Here is a 14210-nt window from a genome sequence, read left to right on the forward strand (position 1 = left end):
TCACAAAAAACAATTTAAAAAAAGAATAATTAGCTAATAATAACTAAGAAATCATTTGCTTTCGGAGCATGTAATTTATATGTGTATAGTGTACTTATATGTATGCATGCTTCTATGTGTATGTGTGTGCACACATATGTATGTATGTGGATACACATGCATGTGTGTGAATACATGTGGAGACAATAGACTGAGGTAGGGTGTCTTCCTTAATGACTCTCCATATTGTGAGACAGAGTCTCACACTGAGCCTAAAAGCTAGACAAGCTCCCCAGCAAGCCCCAGAGAGCTTTCTGTCTCTGGGTTTCCCATTACTGGGAATGCAGGTTTAAATGAAGCTATGCCAGCTTTTAATTAGAAGCTGGGTATGTGAACTTATATCATCATGCTTTTGTGGAAAACATTTATTCTATTAAGTTATGTCTCTACTCTTCCAAGAAATTTCTGAACAGGAATAAGCTTACTAAGATCATCTGCATAAAATATTCAACATACTTATTTCATCTTTGTTTCCAGACCACCTATTCCCTCAACCACAGTAAGGAATTTGGGGCTTGTAACATTATCTGATGTTAGTATTATAATAAAATTTATAGGATTACATTGATAATCCATTTGTTTTAATTTTTAACACTGGAGTTAACAAAATATATTTTATTTGCTTATGGCTGAAATAATGAAGTAACTTAACAGATGCACAAGAATTCTCAAAGATAAGAGCTTAAACTTATAAGAGGTCCAGGGACCAAGGAGAGGAACTAACATTGTTCTAATGTTACATGATAATTTTTAGCATTTCCATTAGTACCTAAGAGACATTTACATCACTAATATGTTACAAATATGTTCCTTTAAGGAATAATATTCCCCAATCTCAAAACAGATACTGGTATAATAATTATCTATGAAGTACTAATTGGACTCTTGAGTATAAAATTTTCATCTAATTTAAAGGACATTTGTATTAGCTGCAGATGTTTTCTACTATTAAAATGTATTAATTCTAGGAGGGTACGTATAGCAAAGCCCTAAATAACTATTCATAAGTTACTCGAATTCCCTCTGAACTGAAATGTCTGAAACTCCTACATTATAAAAAGCTGAGAATTGAAATGATAGTTCTGAAATGTGCATGCTTTAAGGCACTGTAAAAAGTTCAAAAAAAGCATTAAAGTGCTTTAGGATAATTTCACATATTAACTATATTGAGTCATAAATATTCAAACAAAATATCAAATGTGTTATACACTATACATATCAAAACCATTCCAGCAATTTTAAGACCTAGATCCATAATTCTATTGAAAATTTGAAAAATATTTATTTTATAATATCTATTTACAGAGAGAGAGAGAGAGAGTGAGAGAGAGAGAGAGAGAGAAAACAAGTACACCAGGGCCTCTTGAACCTGCACACAAACTTCAGACTCATGCCCACTCTGTGCATCTGGCTTTACATGGGTCTTGAGGAACTGAATCCTTGCTAGCAGGCTTTGCAAGCAAGTGCCAATAACTGCTGAGCAATCTCCCAAACCCAGTCAAGCTTATTTAGCTTGAATCTTAATGTCTTTCTCTTTCTCTCTCTCTCTTTTCTCATCACACATACCCAACTCACAGATGTGTGTTTCAGGATTACTAGCTGAATGTTATTTCTGTTTTTTAATGTAAAAGGCTCCTCCTTTTTGTTTCCCTCATCTTCTGTATTAACATCCTTTCCTTGTGGTAACATTTAATGCAAGTACATGTCACAAAATAATATATGTCACACACACACACACACACACACACACACACACACACACACATAATGTTTAACCATATTCATGTTGTATTCTTCATGTAATCCCTAGGAAAGAACACAAAATCCAAATTTACTTATATATTCAAGTTTTAAAAATATATCTTGGTCCCAAATTCTCTCTGATTTCTTTTATTTTCCTTGTATTTATGATGAATATGCACATTTCATAAACTCCAAGCAATTTAGAAATATTTTTAGAATGTTCATAATGGAAACATCAACTTCAGTTTCACAAAGTTCTAATTGGCAAAAGCTCTGACTTGTTTGTAAAACCCATGTTCACTTTCCCTTCTCTGAGCAAATGGAGGAAGGTAAATGATGCTTCCACATAAGCCCCTTTCTTGGTTCACTTATAAGAGAGCTCAACCCACAATCTCACAATTCATAATAAAGGTCAGAAGCCTACAAGGTGGAAGAAGGAGAACTAGGTCAATACCCAACAAAGTGGAGGAGACTACATAGTGTTAAAAATACGAGCTCCCCACTTCTTGAAAATTTTTTCCCTTTAATAATCTTCTCAAAGGTGTCGTCAGGCTTGTGACTATGACTCCATACACTAAATGATACTCTGACTCTTCAGGGTGGTTATGCAATCAATGCAGCTTACGTACTATTTAGTTGAAACAGCTGTCACTGGGGCTCGGGTGTGAGTCAGCCATGCTGGGTGCGAGCCAGCTCCAAGGTGTGGCCATGGACAGTTATCCACAGTGTTGAAGCCACCCAGGCCCCAGGTTCCAGCCATGAGTGACAAAGCTGTTAGTGTCATTTCCATCTTTACTGTTCTGGACATTGTGCAATATGGAAGAGCGAGTCCTGTTGCACACCATCCAGTCATCCCCAGAACAGTGTTCTCTTCAATAAAGGAGATGTTTTGTGGCTAAACATACATATGTATGTATTATTTATTTAGTTAGTTATTTATTTGAGAGAGAGAAAGAGAGGAAGAGAGAGGGAGGGAGGGAGAATGGGTACACTTCCACCCACTGGAAATGAATTCTAGATGCATGTGGGTCCTGGAGAGTAGAACCAGGATCCTTTGGCTTCACAGGCAAGTGTCTCAACTGCAAAACCATCTCTCCAGCCCTGTGATTCCATCTTGATGAACTTATTACAAAGCCATAGCACCCTTAAAAATGCTGTCCATCTAGAGAATACTTTGGGAAAGGTCTCTGAAATACACTGCATGCATATCCAGATAAAGACAAGCGAACCCCAGGGGTCACTGAAATCCTCCTCTTCTATGATGAAAAGTTTCTAAAGATGTTTCCTGACACTGACATCATTAGAGGCATTGGCAGGAGTGACGCAGGAAGGGGAGCTGTGGACAGTGGGTATCTGAGGATGTGAAGAGGACAATGTTCAAGTTTTACTAGCTGCTCCTGAATATAATTCAGTGTGGACACAAAAATGCTATTCCAACCTACAATGAGTAATCTGTGCTATCTCCTAATGCAGCTCTTTATAAACCAGTACCAGTCCCTCCATTACAGAACCAGTAGTTGCCCCACCTCAGCCCATATTCCCAAAAGACGTGTCTGCAGGATATTACAGTCCACCCTGCCTCTGCTGAGAATACTTCTGTGCTGTTCTCTTGAGAAACTCTTGGCCCTACAGGAATATCAGACAAATAGATGTCATGGTGTATGAACATTTGTAAAATATCAGTGAACTGTTCAGTGAAAGAGAGATTTGAGAACAGTAAGTGTAAAATTGCAGATGCTTCTTTCAATATTTCATGTGGGTGATGACAGGACTTCTCAGAGGAGAGGTCCTGGGTGACAATCTCACTTTCTCTTGAAAGTAAACTGTAAAAACTTGTTGATGAATTGGGCCTGTGTTAGAAGTAGTAGAGGATTACTCTTCGTTGTTATTTTTCTGTTATTTCATTATGAATATAAAGTTATTTGCATTTTCTATTTGATTTATGTTTCTGTTGACTATGATGACTTTATTTTCTTACCAGTAGATCTTTCACCTTAAAAATGATGCTTTAACCTTAATACAGACTTCATGTATCCTCTTAAATGCATTGATGCATTCATTAAGATGTGTTTAGCAAACTCTGATGCTGTGTTTCACCTTTTTCTTTGTTTATGCTATTACTAGGTTGCCTTCATAGGGTTTTAACACTGTACTTGCAAGTATTTGCCTTTACTAAAGAGATGAGTCTAAATAATATTTGATGTCATTAATCTAAAACTAAAGAAACAAATAAAATTGTGGAACCACTTAAGTAAACATGTTTCAATCTCCACAACTTTGAATGTATTTATGTAAACAAACACATTTATAACATCATTTATAAAATATCCTAGATTTTATTCAAAGCATATTTGGGTTTTGATTTTCCAAGACTCTTTGTGCTATCAAAGATCAGTTGCTCAGAAGCCTATACTGAACAGGTTTTTGCTTTTGCTTTATTTCTAAAAAGGCAGCATGCATATCTACTTAACACATGGCAAACTGTGTCAGATTTAATTTGTCAATTGTTTATTTCCTGAACCTATAAGTTGATGTAATACTTCTGAAAGTTCTCTGTTAATTTCACCTGGCTATGACAGATATGGGCAAGGAGCATCTTAGATCTTCAGCAGAGTCCCAATAATCTCCAAATACTTATTTAACAAGACCTTCTGAAGCAAGCAAATAGAGGTAATAGTTAGACACTCATAACATTAGTTAACATACCCTCCTCATATACAATACATCCAGCATCTTCCTGGAAATCTAGGACCCCCAACTATGATGAGCTGCAAGGATACCCCTCTCCACACAAGGAACTGGTTTTCTCCCCTTACCAATGATTATGCACTTCCTATCAGTTCCTAGGTAGATCCAGATTGGAACAGCAGGTGTCACTCCAGGCTGGACTGGGTTAGGATGCATGCACAGTAAGGCATAGTGTCCTTAAATTAAACTTTTAGAGAGAAATTCCTATTTAACATTTTATGCCTATGTATAACTTGATGAACTTAGGAATAAAATCAAATGCATTATTTGTAATACAAAAAAAGCTATATAACCTAAAGTTGTCAACCAAATCAAGGCACCTCTCAAACCATGTCCCCAGAAACCCATCCATCCTCTCCTCAGATATCTCCAAAGAAAAGCCTCAGACCACTGCCTTGGGAATTGAGTCCATTCCACTCAAGTTCCATTGACTCTTGGCAGAATTCCAAACCTTTACCATTTGTTTACTCCTAATAAAGTTTCTTGCTACTTAACTACTTTTGTGTGCCTTTCTTCAACTTTTTAAAAAATTAACTGCGAACTTCATTCTATGAATATATTGCATGTTGGTCATATTCCCAGCAGGTCATATATTTCTGTCCATACTTCCCCACTTCTTTTCCAAAGAAGGCCCTCCTCAGTGAGGTTATTGGTATTCATGGTGGGGTAATGAATGCAACAATCTGTCACTGTAGGGAGGACAGTGCTTCAGGATTATCCCTTCCCACCTTGTGGCTCTTACTATCTTTCAGTCCCCTCTTTCATAATGTTCCCTGAGCATTAGAGTACATGTTCTAAGCTTCCTTTAGTGCTGAACTCTCTACAGTCCCATTTTTATGCTTTGATAAGATTTGAATTTCCTTTGTGTCTACCACCATGTCCCTAGTGGAGGCTTTTAGGCTAGCCACAAGTACAGCACTTGTATTTAATCTGCCACTTCTTTTGTAATATCTTCTGTAATGTGATAGAGATGACTGGTCTCATGCTAAGCAGTCAGCTTGCTTTTCTTGTCCTACTGATAGACCTTGAGTGTTCCCAGGATTTGCTAGCATCTATTTAAAACAACAACAACAACAACAACAACAAAAACAATAACAACAACAAAAAACAGATCTCTAGGCATCAGAGAGAGCAGCATAAATTGAAGGAGACAAACATAGACATTTAGAAGACTTTTTTTTTTTTTTTTGAGGGCCATACCGTTTCATTTTAGCTAAACAATAGTGTGAGTTTCCCTATAATGTGTACTACCATTAACCTATAGCCTTCTGACTTGGTTTGCAATACAGGGGCTAATTTTCTCAGTAGGTGGCCCTTGTGCCACATTATGTGCCTCTATTACACAGATGTGTAAATCTTGCCAGAAATGTTGATGTACTTTGCAGGATTTCCTGTTTGATCAGGCTTTTGTGACTATTATTACCTTGCAGCTAACACAGCACTTTCCACCACTATGAAAGCTAACCAGCAAGAAGACAGCTTCCTTCTCAGTTCCACTATGATTTCTAAATGTATTGTGACCACAGCCTGTGATGTCTTCAACAATAATGTCTTACCATTTGGAGCTGGTGGATAACCAATTAATTTGGCATTTTTTTGTCCTTACTCTTGAGTAGACTTCCATTTTACATAAGTAACATAAATTTACTGTCCACTCATTAGTGGATGGATATCTGGGCTAGTTTCATTCCTTAACTATTGTGAATGATACAACAAAACATATGGCTGAGCAAATATCTCTGCATTGTCCTTAATGTATGTGCTGTAAGTGATATAGGTGAGTCAAATGATAGATTCATTTTATATTTTTGAGGAACCTCTATAGTGATTTTCATAATGGTTATACAAGTTTTCACTCTCACCAAAGGTTGACAAAGGTTCCTCTGTCCCACACACTTGCCAGTATTCCTTGTCATTTGATTTTTTTATGATACCCATTCTTACTGGAGTGAGATGGAATGTAGCTTGAAATGCATTTCTCTGATGGCTAAATATGTTGAACATGTTTACTGGGTGTTTGTGTTCTTCCATTGAAAACTCTCTGTATTAATTCACTTGCCCCATTTTTTTGAGTAGGTTGATTGACTTTTCTAATTGCTTAATTTTGAGTTCTTTGAATCATCCAGATATTAGATCTGTTAGATGTATAGCTGTCAAAGATTTTCTCTCATCCATTAATTTCTCTTTTGAGTATGTTGATGATTGGCTTAGCTGGACAGTAACTTTTGAGTTTCATGAGATCCCAATCAGCTAGCAATTCTTAATACTGTGGGCTACTGGGGGCTTATTTATTAATTCTTTTCCTATGCCTATGTCTTAGAGTGTTCTTCCTATAGCTGTTTTCTTCTAGTCATTTTAGAGTTTTGGGTACTTTATCAATTTTTTTTTTAATCTTTTTGGAGCTCATTTTTGTTCAGATTGAGAAAATATGGACTAAATTCATCCATTTAAAATTTATTTAAAAGTTTATTGTATGGGCAAATCATGTGTTTGTCCAATTCCTGTCGTTTCTGCTCCTATTCCACTGAGGACCCTCCTCAGCAGGGTTACTGGTATTCATCATGGGGTTATGGGTTATATTAGTTGTGAGAGCAATAGTTAGTCCTGGTGCTGGGTGGCAATGCCTCTGCACACTCTTTCCCACCCTATGGCTCTTACTATCATTCCACCCTCTCTTCCACAATGTTCCGTGAGCCTTGGCAGGTGTGTTGTAAGTCTACTTTAGTGTTGAGCTCTCTAAAACCTCTGAATTTCTGCTTTGATGAGTTTCAGGTATTCTCAGTTTCTATAGCCATCTCCCTGGAGTAGGTTGTCAAAATAGCAATGAAAGCAGCACTCATGCTTATCTCAACAATTCCTCTCTGTTTCACCTGGACCTTGGTTGAAGTGCAAGAGGTGGCTCATCTCATGATAGGGAGTCATCTATCTTTTCTTGTCATGTTGATGGATTTTGGTTCTCTTTGGTTTTCACTGCCTTGTGTATAAGAGTACACAGATTATCCAATAGAGAATAAAGATAGCATGGACTAATAGGGGATAAAAACTTAATTACGAGAGATCCTGATGAGTGTAGCCTCTCTTTTGGCCAAATAATACTGGGAGCTTCTCACTGAAGACCATGACCCTCATCTCCATGGGATTATGACTAGGTTCCCAGTACCAGCTATTAGTTTCTTTTCATTAAGAAGTGGCCTTGGGCTTCTGGTTAATATGGAGGCATAAGTATTATGCCAAAGCAGCCTAGTTGGGGGGTGGGGGAGAAGCCAAAGAAAATCCAGCAAAATACACACTTTTACTAAAAGTGAGGTATATAGGAAATTGAAACAGCAGCAGAGAAGTAAGAGAGATCCAGCATCCAGAGCCCACATGGGCTGGCAGAAGCTGCTCCAGCAGGGCAGGACCATGCACAAGACTGTGTCAGGCTTGGCTCAAGCCACAGGAAAAGCCAGGCGAGGGGATTTTCTACTTATACCAGAGCTCTCCGCAAACTCAAGAAATGTGAAGGAAGAACAGCAGTGAACAACGGAGGAGCAGATCACAAGGTAGAGGAACATGTGGAACAGCAGGCAAACTGAGAAGCATCGGCTCCCTCCCTTTCCCCACCACCAGTGCCCAGCCCTCAGGAACAGAGCAGTGGTCCAGGGACCTGGCCACATCTACTTGAACTGACAGAGCACAAAAGAGGGACCCAATCAAGTGTGCTGAGACCAAAAACTGGGATTAACCAGGTCAGTACCTGCCTAATAAACCTGGTAGATATGCCTGAACCAGAAGGGCTAATTGCACCTTCCATATCAGGATAAATTCTATGTTAAAATGGATTGATGGTCAAATTTGCCATTCTTAAATAAGCTGTATTTTGGGCTGTTATTTGTTGCTTCTTGAATTATAGTGGCTTTGTCTACTCTTCTGTTATACATTAGGAAAGTGTCTCACCTGGTCACAAGCTGACATGGAACCCTCTACAGACCAGAAATTTTAACCACCTTGTTGTCAGGATTAAGGGAGTGGGTGAGGCACCACACAGCCTAAGGGACAGATAGAGGATCTGGTTGTCATAATACCTACTCTTGGATAAATAATCTGTGCTATTTTTCATTGACAGTGTATATTGTTTAGTTAAATTTTAGAATCTGCCTATATGTTGTTCCTCGTAGCCTACTTGAATACTCCCATAGCAGGCACATCCAACACCTACAGTCACTTTTATAGACACTTGGAGAGTCTTCAGAGCCACACATAGCAACTTAAGCTCCTACCCTGAAGATATATAACATCAGATTGATTGATATGTCTCATAATACACAGATAACTGGAAAATCCAATCATTAAATAATCCAAGATGGAAAAATATATACATTATAACACAAAAAAACACCAAAAATGAAGACAATATAAATCCACCAAAAAGTATTCATGCATCAGAAGTGACCTCCAGTGAGAACGAGTTAGAGGAAATGCCTGAGAAAGATTTCAAAAGAATGATTATAAATATGTTCAAGTACTCAGAGAAGAAATCAAAAGAAGCAAAGGAGGCACAGGATGCCAATTTAATGAAATAAAGAGGTAAATACTAGACATAAATAAGGAAATAGAAATAATAAACAAAAACAGTTAGAATTACTAGTAATGAAGAACACAGTTAATGAAATAAAAAGCTCTGTAGAAAATCTCACTAGTACAATGGATGAAGGAGAGGACAGAATATCTAAGCTAGAAGACCAGGTGGCAGATCTAACACATTACATAAAACAGAAAGACAGACTTATAGAAAAGCATGAGTGGGAATTTCAAGATATTCTGGACACTATAAAGAGATCAAGCAAGAATTCAGGGCAAAGTAGAAGGAGAATAATTTCAGTCCAAAGACATAGTTGGCATCTTCAACAAAATCATAGAAGAAAACTTCCCCCTAATTGTGAAAGAGGTGCCAATGCAGATAGAGGAAGTCTTTAGAACACCAGCTAGAGAAAACCTGGAAAGAACCTTTCCTAGCCATATTATAAGTAAAACTACCAAACATACAAACCAAAGAAAAAAATATTGAAAGAAGTTAGAGAGAAAAATCAAGTTACCTACAAAGGCAAGCCTATCAGGATTACAGCAGATTACTCAACACAAACTTTAAAAGCCAGAAGGGTGTGAAGAGATGTATTCCAAGTTTTGAAAGATAACAACTGCCAGCCAAGGTTACTTTATCCTGCAAAGCTATCCATTCAAGTAGAAGAAGAAAGAAGGACATTCCATGACAAAAGCAGGCTAGTGAAGTATTTGAAGACAAAATCAGCACTAAAAAATATAACTGAAAGAATCCTCCATTCTGAAGAAAAATAAAAGCACACATGTAAGGAAGCAGGAAAAAAAAAAAAACAATATTCAAATACTAGTTAACACAAGAGAGCAAAGGCAAAACCGGAAGAACTACAAAAATATGGCAAAAATGAATACACACCTTTCAATAATATCTCTTAATATCAATGGCCTCAATGCCCCAACCAAAAACATAGAATTGCAGACTGGGTTAAAAAGCAGAATCGTTCAATTTGTTGCCTCCAAGAAACCCACACTTCTACAAAGGATGGACATTATCTTAAGGTTAAAGGCTGGAAAATGGTGTTTTAAGCAAATGGGCCTAGAAAACAAGCAGGGGTTGCTATACTAAAATCTGACAAGGAAGACTTCAGTCCAGCATTATTTAAGAAAGATAAGGAAGGCCACTTTATATTGATTATAGGCACCCTCTAACAGGACATTAGAATCCTAAACATATATGCACCTAACATGGGGGCCCCCAAATTCATTAAGCAAACACTATTAGAACTAAGGTCAAAGATAACACCAAACACAGAGGTAGTGGGTGAATTCAACACCCCACTCTCATCAATTGAAAGGTCATCCCAGGAAAAAATAAACAAAAAGGCATCTGGACTAAATGAGGTCATAGAAGGAATGGACCTAACAGATATATACAGAATATTTTATCCAAATACTTCAAAATATACATTCTTTTCGGCAGCATATGGAACATACTCTAAAATAAACTATATATTAGGACACAAAGAAAATCTTAACAAATACAGGGAAATTGAAATAATTCCTTGCATTCTATCTGACCACGATGGAATCACACTACAAATCAATAGCAAGAAAGGCCATAGAGCATACACAAAATCATGCAAATTAAACAGCGCATTACTAAATGATGAATGGGTCAATGAAGAAATCAAGAGGGCAATCAAAAAATTTATAGAGTCAAATGATAATGAGAACTCAACATACCAAAATCTCTGGGACACAATGAAGGCAGTCCTAATAGGTAAATTTGTAGTGTTAAGAGCCTATGTTAAGAAATTAGAAAGGTCACAAGTAAATGACCTAATGCTTCATCTTAAGGCCTTGGAAAAGAAGAACAAGGCAAACCCAAAATCAGCAGACAGGAAGAAATAATAAAGACTAGAGCAGAAATTAATGAAATAGAAACAAACAAATAACAATAACAACAACAACAAAAAAAAAAAAAAACAATCGAAAGAATCAATGAAACAAAGAGTTGGCTCTTTGAAAGAATAAACAAGATTGATAAACCTTTAGCAAATCTGACCAAAAGAAAGAGAGAAAAGACACAAATTAATAAAATCAGAGATGAAAAAGGTAACATGACAACAGATGCCAGAGAAATTCTAAACATTATAGGGACATACCTTAGAAGCATATACTCCACAAAGTATGAAAATCTGAAAGAAATGGGTGATTTCCTTGATTTATATGATCTACCTAAATTAAATCAAGATGAGATTAATCACTTAAATAGTCCTATAACAAACATGGAGATCTGAACAGTTATCAAAAATCTCCCAACTAAAAACTCCCAGGCCCCAATGGATTCACCGTTGAATTTTTCCAGTCCTTCAAGGAAGAACTAACACCATTGCTTTTTAAGCTTTTCCATAAAACAGAAAAAGAAGGAATTCTCCTGGCACAAAAGCAGACATGTAGATCAATGGAACAGAATAGAGGACCCAGATGCAAGTTCAAGTGACAAACTTACTCATTGGAGAAAAGACATCCTCTTCAGCAAATGGTGCTGGGAAAACTGGATATTTATCTGTAGAAAGGTCAAATATATTCTTTTTTCTATCCAAGCATGAGTTAAGTCCAAATGGATTAAAGTCCTTAACATCATACCTGAAACTCTGAAACTGCTAGAGTAAAAAGTAGGGGAAACCCTTCAACATATTGGTTTTGGCAAAGACTTTCTGAATACAACCCAATTGCCCAGGCAATAAAACCACAGAAAGACTGCTGGGACCTCATGAAATTACAAAGATTTTTATAGCAAGGGACACTGTGAATAAAGCGAAGAGGCAAACTACAGAATGAGAAAATAATCTTTGCCAGCTATACATCTGATAGTGGATTAATATCTAGGATATACAAAGAACTCAACAATTAAATAATAATAAATCAAACAAGCCAATTAAAAAAAATGGACTATGGAACTAAATAGAGTGTCCTCAAAAGAAGAAATATAAATGGCATATAAGCATCTAAAAAAGTGTTCTACATCCCCAGTCATCAGGAAAATGCAGATTAAAACTACGTTGAGATTCCATCTCACTCCTATCAGATTGGCTACCATCATGAAAACAATGACCATAAATGCTAGTGAGGATGTGGAAAAAGAGGAACCCTTCTACACTGTTGGTGGGAATGCAATCTGGTCCAGCCATTGTGGAAAGCATTGTGGAGGTTCCTAAAACAGCTAAAGAATAATCTACCATAAGACCTAGCTATAGCACTCCTAGGCATATATCCTAAGACTTATCTCATTTGCTTAGAAGTACATGCTCAACCATGTTTATTACTACTCAATTCACAATAGCTGGGAAATGGAACCAGCCTAGGTTACCCTCAAATGATAAATGGATAATGAAGACACGACACACTTATACAATGGAGTTCTCCTCAGTAGTAAAGAAAAAATGAAGTTATGAAATTTGCAGGAAAATGGATGGATCTGGAAAGGATTATACTAAGTGTGGTAACCCAGGCCCAGAAAGCCAAGCATAGCATGTTCTCTCTCATAAGTGGATGCTAGCTACAGATGACTGGGCTTCTGCGTGAGGAGGAAAAATTCAGTAGCAATGGCCAGTAAGCTAGAAAAGAGATAGAAAGGGAAGAGAAAGGAAGGGAGGGAGGCACATACTAGGATGGTATTGTATATATGTAAGTAGAAGAATAGATTAAGGGGGGGTGAAAACACCCAAAATGAGGTCTGGGGAAGAGATTGAGTAAAGGAAAGGTGAAGAGACAGCTAATCAAAATCTTAGAGGATATAAATAAAACATATGTAATCCTACTTTTTTGGACAATGGAACAGTCAGGAGCTATATATGATTGTTGTTAGAAAATTTTCAGTGCCACGGATGGAACACCTTCCAGTGAGTTGTTGGCCAGGGAGATCCCTGATGCTCCTAAAATATTATAGGCCACTACCGAGTTTCCCACCAGGAAGAGATGGTAAGACCCTATTGCTGAAGACTCCACATACTTGTACTGCAAGGCCACTGAGAAATCCTGCTGGAACTGAGCTGATAACTTCCTCCATGTAGACTAGCCAACAGAAAGCTGGAAGCCATTCTGCATGCAGTTCAATGGGAGAAAGAGAAATCACCAGTGAAGATACTCATGAGCAGATACTGCAAGCCTTATATTTGGCCATCCAGGCCAAATGAGCCAATGGATGCAATAGTGGCATGTCTGTTATGGGTGAACCCATCTGCCCTCTAATTGGACTAAAGGCTTGCTCCATGGGAAGGGAAGACATCCCTGATACTGAAAACTTAAAACAGGGGTAGTCATAAGCCCTAGGGGCGTAACATTTCCTGTTGTGTGGCCAAATGTATATACTGTTTATCAAACTGCCCAGTAAGCACTTCTGTTAATGTTCACACCCTTATATTAATGCTACTCTCACTTTTGGTTGAGAATATTCTCTTTTCAGATAGCAGTGACCTTGGGACGACTCAGAAGGTACTATGGTGATGGAAAGAAATGACTGCAGTGCTCAGTACTTCAATATCTGCATCACACCTTCTAAGGCTCATTGTCTGATGGAGAAGAGGTGCTGGAAAGAATGTAAGAGCCAAAGGAAGCCCAGGACTCCATACAACATGCTCCCTCCAGACACAAAATGGCCTGGATATTCATGGCCTCACAGTGCCTTATACTACCTGCATTAGACCATCATAAGAGGAGGAAAAGATCAAGACATCAAAAGTAAATGAGAGACTGATTGAGATGGGGAAGGGGTATGATGGAGAGCAGAGTTTCAAAGGAGCAAGTGGGGGGAGGGAGTGTATCACCATGGTGTGGTGTTTTGAATAGAATAGATGGCCCCCAATATATTCAAGTATTTGTTTGTAGTTTGCAGCTGTTGGCTACCTGGCTGGAGGCAATGTCACTGGGTGGATCTTAAGTTGTGATGATGGGTTTTCAATTTCAATCTAAAAATATGCAAAGTGTCCCTAGCTGGAGTTCCTGAAGTGTGCTGTGGCTTTTGACCTTTAGGCTTGTGCTTCTCTCTCTCTCTCTCTCGGCTTGGTCCTGTGAAGGCAGGCCAGCTTCTTCTGCCATTATGGAACTTCCCTTGGATCTGTAAGCTTCAATAAATCCCTTCT

The sequence above is a fragment of the Jaculus jaculus genome, chromosome 6 (genome assembly GCF_020740685.1).
Source record: "Jaculus jaculus isolate mJacJac1 chromosome 6, mJacJac1.mat.Y.cur, whole genome shotgun sequence".
Classification (NCBI taxonomy): domain Eukaryota; kingdom Metazoa; phylum Chordata; class Mammalia; order Rodentia; family Dipodidae; genus Jaculus; species Jaculus jaculus.